Raw genomic sequence first — 10215 nt, forward strand, 5'->3', positions numbered from 1 at the left:
GTACAGAGCATGTCAAATCCAAAACACCAAATATCAGTAAAAAAAGGACTCCAAAACCTAAAATAAAATTGTCGGAGGAGAAGCGTAAACTTGCCAATATGCCATTTACCACACGGAGTGGCAAGGAACGGCTGAGGCCCTGGCCTATGTTCATGGCTAGTGGTTCAGCTTCACATGAGGATGGAAGCACTCAGCCTCTCGCTAGAAAAATGAAAAGACTCAAGCTGGCAAAAGCAGCACAGCAAAGAACTGTGCATTCTTCGAAATCCCAAATCCACAAGGAGAGTCCAATTGTGTCGGTTGCGATGCCTGACCTTCCCAACACTGGACGTGAAGAGCATGCGCCTTCCACCATTTGCACGCCCCCTGCAAGTGCTGGAAGGAGCACCCGCAGTCCAGTTCCTGATAGTCAGATTGAAGATGTCAGTGTTGAAGTACACCAGGATGAGGAGGATATGGGTGTTGCTGGCGCTGGGGAGGAAATTGACCAGGAGGATTCTGATGGTGAGGTGGTTTGTTTAAGTCAGGCACCCGGGGAGACACCTGTTGTCCGTGGGAGGAATATGGCCGTTGACATGCCAGGTGAAAATACCAAAAAAATCAGCTCTTCGGTGTGGAGGTATTTCACCAGAAATGCGGACAACAGGTGTCAAGCCGTGTGTTCCCTTTGTCAAGCTGTAATAAGTAGGGGTAAGGACGTTAACCACCTCGGAACATCCTCCCTTATACGTCACCTGCAGCGCATTCATAATAAGTCAGTGACAAGTTCAAAAACTTTGGGTGACAGCGGAAGCAGTCCACTGACCAGTAAATCCCTTCCTCTTGTAACCAAGCTCACGCAAACCACCCCACCAACTCCCTCAGTGTCAATTTCCTCCTTCCCCAGGAATGCCAATAGTCCTGCAGGCCATGTCACTGGCAATTCTGACGAGTCCTCTCCTGCCTGGGATTCCTCCGATGCATCCTTGCGTGTAACGCCTACTGCTGCTGGCGCTGCTGTTGTTGCCGCTGGGAGTCGATGGTCATCCCAGAGGGGAAGTCGTAAGCCCACTTGTACTACTTCCAGTAAGCAATTGACTGTTCAACAGTCCTTTGCGAGGAAGATGAAATATCACAGCAGTCATCCTACTGCAAAGCGGATAACTGAGTCCTTGACAACTATGTTGGTGTTAGACGTGCGTCCGGTATCCGCCGTTAGTTCACAGGGAACTAGACAATTTATTGAGGCAGTGTGCCCCCGTTACCAAATACCATCTAGGTTCCACTTCTCTAGGCAGGCGATACCGAGAATGTACACGGACGTCAGAAAAAGACTCACCAGTGTCCTAAAAAATGCAGTTGTACCCAATGTCCACTTAACCACGGACATGTGGACAAGTGGAGCAGGGCAGGGTCAGGACTATATGACTGTGACAGCCCACTGGGTAGATGTATGGACTCCCGCCGCAAGAACAGCAGCGGCGGCACCAGTAGCAGCATCTCGCAAACGCCAACTCTTTCCTAGGCAGGCTACGCTTTGTATCACCGCTTTCCAGAATACGCACACAGCTGAAAACCTCTTACGGCAACTGAGGAAGATCATCGCGGAATGGCTTACCCCAATTGGACTCTCCTGTGGATTTGTGGCATCGGACAACGCCAGCAATATTGTGTGTGCATTAAATATGGGCAAATTCCAGCACGTCCCATGTTTTGCACATACCTTGAATTTGGTGGTGCAGAATTTTTTTAAAAACGACAGGGGCGTGCAAGAGATGCTGTCGGTGGCCAGAAAAATTGCGGGACACTTTCGGCGTACAGGCACCACGTACAGAAGACTGGAGCACCACCAAAAACTACTGAACCTGCCCTGCCATCATCTGAAGCAAGAAGTGGTAACGAGGTGGAATTCAACCCTCTATATGCTTCAGAGGTTGGAGGAGCAGCAAAAGGCCATTCAAGCCTATACAATTGAGCACGATATAGTAGGTGGAATGCACCTGTCTCAAGTGCAGTGGAGAATGATTTCAACGTTGTGCAAGGTTCTGATGCCCTTTGAACTTGCCACACGTGAAGTCAGTTCAGACACTGCCAGCCTGAGTCAGGTCATTCCCCTCATCAGGCTTTTGCAGAAGAAGCTGGAGGCATTGAAGAAGGAGCTAAAAGGGAGCGATTCCGCTAGGCATGTGGGACTTGTGGATGCAGCCCTTAATTCGCTTAACAAGGATTCACGGGTGGTCAATCTGTTGAAATCAGAGCACTACATTTTGGCCACCGTGCTCGATCCTAGATTTAAAGCCTACCTTGGATCTCTCTTTCCGGCAGACACAGGTCTGCTGGGGTTGAAAGACCTGCTGGTGACAAAATTGTCAAGTCAAGCGGAACGCGACCTGTCAACATCTCCTCCTTCACATTCTCCCGCAACTGGGGGTGCGAGGAAAAGGCTCAGAATTCCGAGCCCACCCGCTGGCGGTGATGCAGGGCAGTCTGGAGCGACTGCTGATGCTGACATCTGGTCCGGACTGAAGGACCTGACAACGATTACGGACATGTCGTCTACTGTCACTGCATATGATTCTCTCAACATTGATAGAATGGTGGAGGATTATATGAGTGACCGCATCCAAGTAGGCACGTCACACAGTCCGTACTTATACTGGCAGGAAAAAGAGGCAATTTGGAGGCCCTTGCACAAACTGGCTTTATTCTACCTAAGTTGCCCTCCCACAAGTGTGTACTCCGAAAGAGTGTTTAGTGCCGCCGCTCACCTTGTCAGCAATCGGCGTACGAGGTTACATCCAGAAAATGTGGAGAAGATGATGTTCATTAAAATGAATTATAATCAATTCCTCCGCGGAGACATTGACCAGCAGCAATTGCCTCCACAAAGTACACAGGGAGCTGAGATGGTGGATTCCAGTGGGGACGAATTGATAATCTGTGAGGAGGGGGATGTACACGGTGATATATCGGAGGGTGAAGATGAGGTGGACATCTTGCCTCTGTAGAGCCAGTTTGTGCAAGGAGAGATTAATTGCTTCTTTTTTGGGGGGGGTCCAAACCAACCCGTCATATCAGTCACAGTCGTGTGGCAGACCCTGTCACTGAAATGATGGGTTGGTTAAAGTGTGCATGTCCTGTTTTGTTTATACAACATAAGGGTGGGTGGGAGGGCCCAAGGACAATTCCATCTTGCACCTCTTTTTTTCTTTTCTTTTTCTTTGCATCATGTGCTGATTGGGGAGGGTTTTTTGGAAGGGACATCCTGCGTGACACTGCAGTGCCACTCCTAGATGGGCCCGGTGTTTGTGTCGGCCACTAGGGTCGCTAATCTTACTCACACAGTCAGCTACCTCATTGCGCCTCTTTTTTTCTTTGCGTCATGTGCTGTTTGGGGAGGGTTTTTTGGAAGGGCCATCCTGCGTGACACTGCAGTGCCACTCCTAGATGGGCCCGGTGTTTGTGTCGGCCACTAGGGTCGCTAATCTTACTCACACAGCTACCTCATTGCGCCTCTTTTTTTCTTTGCGTCATGTGCTGTTTGGGGAGGGTTTTTTGGAAGGGACATCCTGCGTGACACTGCAGTGCCACTCCTAGATGGGCCCGGTGTTTGTGTCGGCCACTAGGGTCGCTTATCTTACTCACACAGCGACCTCGGTGCAAATTTTAGGACTAAAAATAATATTGTGAGGTGTGAGGTATTCAGAATAGACTGAAAATGAGTGTAAATTATGGTTTTTGAGGTTAATAATACTTTGGGATCAAAATGACCCCCAAATTCTATGATTTAAGCTGTTTTTTAGTGTTTTTTGAAAAAAACACCCGAATCCAAAACACACCCGAATCCGACAAAAAAAATTCGGTGAGGTTTTGCCAAAACGCGTTCGAACCCAAAACACGGCCGCGGAACCGAACCCAAAACCAAAACACAAAACCCGAAAAATTTCAGGCGCTCATCTAGTCACTACACCTTACAAATCACACCCATTTTATTATAGATACTGCAGCAGATACCTCACTGATGACGCTGTTTGCCCCTATAAAGGAAGCATGAGAATTCTAACTATATGAAGTTATTTCTCTGACAATTACAAGTACAAGTAACGTAATATACGTATATATACGTATATACTGTAGTTAGAATTCTCATACTTCCTATGCAAGAGCAAATATCTCTATCAGTAAGGTGCATGTTTCCAGAGTAATAGGTTGTGGGTTCTAATCCTGGATATGACACTTGCAAACTAATTGTCAGAGAAATAATCAGCATTGTGAGTGACTGAGCAGATCTATGTAGTGTGTGGCTGGACCCCTACATAGACCTGCCTAGTTGCAACAGTTTTGTAGTAGCTTCATATAGTTAGAATCTGCAAGCTTGCTATGCAGGAGCATATATATATATATATATATATATATATATATATATATACCCCTTCACAAATCACGGCACTGGAGACAGGTTTCAAATGCAATAAAAAAGCTTGTAATGTAGGTAGACGCACGTTTCAGAGCTTCCGCTCCGTCCTCAGTACCATACAAGATGAACACAGCTTAACTATACACACATTTAAATACCTGTATAGGTCCCGCCGAGCACCGCCGCCGTCCCCCTGGTTCCCGTTCACAGCCGCTGCTCTCACTTCCGTTTCCGCTCCCGACCTCATGTTGCCAGGCAACGCTGGGCTTGCGCGTCACCAGCCCCACAGTCTGTAGAGCAGGACGTCACTGATATTGCAGCTCCGGAACTGGTTCCCCCGGGGTCTGCAGCCCAAGCCTGACAGGGACCTATAACAAAGACAACACATAAAACAGACACTAAAGGAAAAAACATTACATTAAACATAACATTGAACATACATATCATACCCAGAAGCATCTTACTACTAAATGCGGATCAGTACAAATGCATATACTTGTATATACTATGGCCAGAAACCACAGCTACTGCGGTATCAACTATACAGAACAGCCCTATTCCCCAATAGATCACCCCTACAAAGAACAATATCACCCCAGTGTGTCCTCCACTAGGGGCATGTCATTCCCCAGTAATCCAGTACTATACTCACTGCCACCCCCTTTACATAACATTCCAGTTGATTTTGTCATTTAGACCAAAGGGGGTGAATGTGTTTAGCCTCATAATCCACCTTGATTCCTTTTCCAGCAAGCATTTAGCCCTATCACCTCCCCGCAATGTGAGTGGAACATGATCAATGCCAAAGTAGCTCAGATCACTTAATTTATGGCCAGCTTGTTTAAAGTGGCGCACAACCGGTTGGTCCACTATCTTACCCTCGAGCGTCAACTTGATGGCTGACCGATGGGCTGCCATCCTTTCACTAAGCTTGCGTACCGTCTGGCCTATATAATAAAGACCACAAGGGCAGACTATGGCATATACCACGAAAGAAGTGTTGCATGTAATCACATATCTAATGCCGTACTTTTTATCATTATTATGTGGATGCTTAAAATCTTTGCACACCACCATATAACGGCATGTGGTGCATTTCGGGCATCTATAACAACCTGGAGCCTTGCGATAGACATTGGGTGCATCTCCCTTGCCCATACCTGTAATATCTGTACGCACCAGACGGTCCCTCAAGTTCCGACCTCTCCTAAACGCTGCAACGGGTCTGATCTCCCTGAGCCCAGGAAGTTCAGGATCTGTTGCCACGATGGGCCAGAGAGCCTTGGAGGCCCTATGTATAATGGGACTAGCTACCGAGTAATCACTACTCCAAGGTAGAATGGTACTCTCTTGGTTCCTATTAGATGTAAGCAAGTCACCACGGGACATACCCAATACTTTTTGTTTTTGTGTCTGAAGGAGCTGCCTATCATACCCTCGGTGCTCAAATTTGGAAATCATTTCATCCAAAAGTTGAGGTACTTTAGTCTGATCGCTAGTAATGCGAGCAACTCGCATCATTTGTGATGTCGGTAAACCTCTCTTCAATGCAGGAGGGTGGTGGCTAGAGGACATCAACAATGTGTTGCGATCCGTGGGTTTAGAGTATATTTCTGACTGTAAGACCCCATCCACTAACATTACTTTGACATCCAGAAAGTTAGCTACATTGTTGTCACATGAATATGTGAACTTAATTGGAGATGTTGAGTTGTTAATCTCCAACATTAGGGCCTCAAAGGTTTCTAGGTCGCCCCCCCACAATAGGAACACGTCGTCAATATATCGAGTGTACATGAGTATCTTACTTCTCACCGCAGGATTATTAAAGAACATTTTCTGTTCTTGATCGAACATATAAACATTAGCATACGAGGGTGCTACCGATGATCCCATCGCGCACCCTCGCAGCTGTAGGTAAAATTCACCATCGAACAAGAAGTAGTTGCGATATAAAGTAAGCTCTAACAGGGTAAGAAACAAATCATGATTGAATACATTGGGAGCAAGGTATTGGGGAATAGGGCTGTTCTGTATAGTTGATACCGCAGTAGCTGTGGTTTCTGGCCATAGTATATACAAGTATATGCATTTGTACTGATCCGCATTTAGTAGTAAGATGCTTCTGGGTATGATATGTATGTTCAATGTTATGTTTAATGTAATGTTTTTTCCTTTAGTGTCTGTTTTATGTGTTGTCTTTGTTATAGGTCCCTGTCAGGCTTGGGCTGCAGACCCCGGGGGAACCAGTTCCGGAGCTGCAATATCAGTGACGTCCTGCTCTACAGACTGTGGGGCTGGTGACGCGCAAGCCCAGCGTTGCCTGGCAACATGAGGTTGGGAGCGGAAACGGAAGTGAGAGCAGCGGCTGTGAATGGGAACCAGGGGGACGGCGGCGGTGCTCGGCGGGACCTATACAGGTATTTAAATGTGTGAATTGTTAAGCTGTGTTCATCTTGTATGGTACTGAGGACGGAGCGGAAGCTCTGAAACGTGCGTCTACCTACATTACAAGCTTTTTTTATTGCATTTGAAACCTGTCTCCAGTGCCGTGATTTGTGAAGGGGTGTATGCTGTTTTACACTGGCACGGGGACCCATTGCTGATTTAACTCCAGAGTGCCGGCTGCTATGGACAAATATATATATATATATATATATATATATATATATATATATATATATATATATATACATACACACACACACACACACAGTATGTGTGATATATATATATATATATATATATATATATATATATATATATAATATACACAAGAAAACAAACCAGCGGCACTCAGGGTCTTGTGGAGTAGTAAATTTGTATTAAGGCATCAATGGAAATGATGTCCTTTCCATTGATGCCTTAATACAAATTTACTACTCCACAAGACCCTGAGTGCCGCTGGTTTGTTTTCTTGTATCCTGATTGTATACGGAGGGCACCGGGGCAAACATTAATCATTTCAACAGGAGTGCCGGGCTGTATCTACACTGTGTATATATATATATATATATATATATATATATATATATATATATATATATATATATATATATATAGTTCCAGAGGAGGTCGCACTCGCACATAAAGATATATGACATCAACTGGGGTGACTCCCAAGAGGTCCAGAGTATTAGTCCGGGCATCAACTTATAGAAAGGCAGTATAAAGGGGCACTCACCAGAGTATTGCACGTCAAAGCATTAATTTTTAATTCATACTTATCAAGGTGATTTCAAACAAGAGTTCTTTCAACGTTTCGATCCCTCAGGATCATCGTCAGGAAAATACAGCGATAGCAGCATGTACAGAGATTTGCATCTGTTCATATACACCAGTGTCTAGTAGTCAATGCCTAATAGGTCTCCTAATATACCCACAGCACATGCAATTAAATCAACCTAATTGATCACAGGCATAAAATAACTGAATACCTGGGAAAGTGTAAAAATGAAGGGGGAGAGGGAATGCACAAGCCTTCTCTACAGCGATGGATCACCAAAAAAAAACCCTCGTATACTTGGTACTTACCCGGGACCGAAGTGGTACCACGTTTGTTACTAATGCCTGCTAGCAGGTGTGTTAGCGTGCGTTCCACTTTGTCCAAACAGGACACATCGTGTTTCCTGTGTGATGCACGGGTAATCCCCGCGTCACGGCTCGTGATAGCCGCGTCCGTTCAGGGAACAAGCAGGAAATGTCACTCTGCGTTCCACTGAGCTCATTTGGAACGCACAGGACATCCTGCTGTAATCGCGTCACTTCCGGTTACGATCTTACAATGTTGCTATACAATGCTTGTAATCAGGGCTCAGTTGTCATAGCTACAGTAAGAAATGGTGTATACATGTATACCCATCCTGCAGACATTATTACATACCCTGTACATCATAAATATATTATTGTTTAGCAATATAGAGCCACCTCCAGGTGACTAAATGTAAAGGTACCAATATATAAAAAAACGGGATGTTGATCCTATCAATACTTATTAACCCCTTTTCTAAGCAAAAAATATCATTACTGAATAAATAGCTACTGGTGCTGGGGTCAGTAGGAGACCTAATAGAGGAAGTATATGTAACATTTCAAGTCATGTCCAAAAAATACATATATATCACAGTGTGCATAGCTAATACAAAAAGTGCCTACATACAATATAATACTAAAAATGTCTAGAATGACACCTATAAATCATAATCAAAATATACATAATCTTAAACATTCCACAAAGTGGGTGTCATAGAATAGATTTACATTTAGGCTAAAATTAAAAATAAGTGCGTTGGCAAAGTATGCTTAGGTGTGAAAAAAATTTAGTAATACTAGAACTGAATAGGATCTTTGGGTCAGCGTAAGAAAACACTAAGGGGGTTGTTTTCATTCAAACCATTGGGCGAAATGGTGCCCAGACGATAGATCCATCTTGATTCCAGTTTTCTAAGGATCAGCACCCTGTCACCACCTCGTGGCAGGGGCGGTACCCAATCTATTATGCGACATTGTAATGTGGCCAATTGATGTCCAGCAGTGATAAAGTGTTGCGCAACAGGCTTATCCGTCATCCCTGTAGACAAAGCCTGTCTGATCGTCATCCTGTGGTTGGCCATCCGTTCCCGAAACATGCAAGATGTCATTCCCACATATGCCAATCCACATGGACAGGTGAGAAGATAAATCACATGGTCCATACGGCAATGTAGTTTGTAACGTATTCGGATAGGCCTTCCTGTATGAGGATGTGGGAAATTAATTCCAGGGACCATTGAGCGGCATGTAGTGCATCCTGTGCATTTAATGCAACCTGGTTTCTGGGTCATCAGCCACGTATTGTCATTCACAGAGGTCGACCTACTGGGGTGCATCAGGAGTTGCTTAAGGTTTCTTCCTCTCCTGTACGCCATCATTGGGTTACCAGTGTTAAAGGTGGTTAATGAGGGATCCGTAGAGACAATCGGCCAGTGTTTTTTGATCGTCTTGGCAACATTAGACGATTTCTGGTCATATTGTGTCACAAAAATCATACGATCACCTTGTTTCTGTTTCTTTTTACGTATATTTTTACGTGCTCTGGTGAGGCATCCTTCGATGGTTTTACGGTCATAGCCCCTTTCAAAGAAACGTTGACTCATTTCCACCAGCTGTGTTTCTGCAGCAACCGGGTCAGAGTTATTTCTAATGACACGCATAAATTGTGAAATCGGCAAACTGAATGATAGTGTACAGGGATGACACATCTAGTGTACACAACAGTGTGTCATCCGGTAGGTCATCTAAAGTCAGGATTTTGTCCAGAAAGTCCCCCGTGTCCCTTAGGTAGCTTGGGATAAACTGGACAAGTCCTTGCAGGAAACTATCCCTGTACACTATCATTCCGCACCAACAGGGGATTGAAGCTGTTAGAAAACTTATGATGATTCATAGACCATGTGGGCCCATCGGGCCACCGGTAGAATTTATTCTAGAGCTATTGGAACTTATCCTTGTACATAATCACTTCATGTATGATAATACCTTTTACATCCAATGTGCAGGGACGGCTATGGGGTCCAATGTGGCCCCAATTTACGCTGGAGTATTTATGCATGATTATGAGTCAAAGCATATTATTCCAAACTTTGGTGAAAATATTCTTTATTATAAAAGATACATTGACGATGTCTTTCTCTTGTGGAGAGGCACTGAGGAGCACTTTCATAGTATGCTTAGTACACTTAATTCATTAGACAGTAGTGTCCGCTTCACTGGACAATGTAGTCGCATCAAGATTCAATTTCTAGACGTGATGATTGAAAGAGATGGTCTCAGATTAAGCA

Source organism: Pseudophryne corroboree, chromosome 2, assembly GCF_028390025.1.
Source record: "Pseudophryne corroboree isolate aPseCor3 chromosome 2, aPseCor3.hap2, whole genome shotgun sequence".
Classification (NCBI taxonomy): Eukaryota; Metazoa; Chordata; class Amphibia; order Anura; family Myobatrachidae; genus Pseudophryne; species Pseudophryne corroboree.